The 1,312-nt window shown below is 42.0% G+C and overlaps 1 non-coding gene across 1 annotated transcript; it reads right to left on the bottom strand.

Moving 5' to 3' along the window:
* Positions 1–298: 298 nt before the first annotated feature.
* On the bottom strand, positions 299–406 carry LOC141681454 (small nucleolar RNA R71). Its single transcript, XR_012558885.1, has one exon. It is a non-coding gene; the product is annotated as a small nucleolar RNA R71 (small nucleolar RNA).
* Between the last annotated feature and the right edge of the window lie 906 nt (positions 407–1,312).

Genomic DNA, 1,312 nt, shown 5'->3' on the forward strand with positions numbered 1-1,312 from the left:
TTTAGGCCAATACTTTTGAAATCAAGCCGGACACTATTCAGATGGTGCAGAATTTTATTTCTTTCGGAGGGGCTGCGACTGAAGATCCCAACATGCATATCATGAATTTTGTTAAGATCTGTAGTACTTTCAAATATAATGGTGTCACTGATGAGGCTATCAAGCTGAGGCTTTTCCCATTCTCTCTGAGGGACAAAGCTAAGGACTGGTTACATTCTTTACCAGCTGGGTTCATCACTACTTGGGAAGATCTTGCGCAAAAGTTTCTGGTGAAGTTCTATCCAATGGCAAAAACTACACCTATGAGGAGTGCTTTTACTCAGTTTACGCAGCAACCAGGAGAATTTATGTGCGAAGCTTGGAAGCGTTACAAGGAGATGTTGAGAAAGTGTCCACATCATGGGATGCCTGATTGGATGGTGATCACTGGTTTCTATAATGGTTTGGGGGTCCAATCTCGACCCATGCTCGATGCAGCTTCTGGAGGCGTCTTGTGGGCCAAAAGCTATATTGAGGCCTATAATCTCATTAAGATGGCTACAAACGAGTATCAAAACCCAACTCAAAGGATGATGCCTGGGAAAGTAGCAGGTATTCTGGAAGTTGATACAGCTATAGCTATTGCAGCACAGCTCACGGTGCTGACTATGAAGGTCGATTCTTTAACCAACTATGGCGTAAATCAATTATCTAGTTTTTGTGAGCTTTGTTCAAGCTCTCATGCTACGGATCAGTGTTCTCTTGTTAATGAATATGTTCAGTATGTGAACAATTTCCAGAAATCGCAGCAGCCTGTGCCCGCTACTTATCATCCTAATAACAAAAATCATCACAATTTCAGTTGGAGTAATAATCAGAATGTTGTTCAGCAGTCATATCAGCAAGCTGCAAATAAACAGTTTAATCCACCTGGATTCCAGCAACCTCAGCAATTTGCTCAAGGCAACCATACCCTCAACAAGGAGGTGCTGCTCCACCTTCTAGTGCTGATTTCGAGGAGTTAAAGCTGTTGTGCAAAAGTCAGGCTATTTTTATCAAGACCTTGGAAAATTAAATTGGACAAATAGCCAATGACTTGCTCAATCGTCAACCTGGCACACTTCCCAGTGATACTGAAGTGCCAGGTAGGAAGGAAGCTAAAGAGCAAGTCAAAGCTATCACCTTAAGGTCTGAAAAAGTTGCTGATGCTAAAAAAACAAAAGATGTAGAAGTTGAAGTTGTAGATGAAGAAGGAATGCAAAAGGAAAAAGAGGGGGAACCAAGGAAGATTACTGTTGAACACACTCTGCCTGAGGGTAATACAGGGGAGAAA

This window comes from Apium graveolens, chromosome 8, assembly GCF_009905375.1.
Source record: "Apium graveolens cultivar Ventura chromosome 8, ASM990537v1, whole genome shotgun sequence".
Classification (NCBI taxonomy): domain Eukaryota; kingdom Viridiplantae; phylum Streptophyta; class Magnoliopsida; order Apiales; family Apiaceae; genus Apium; species Apium graveolens.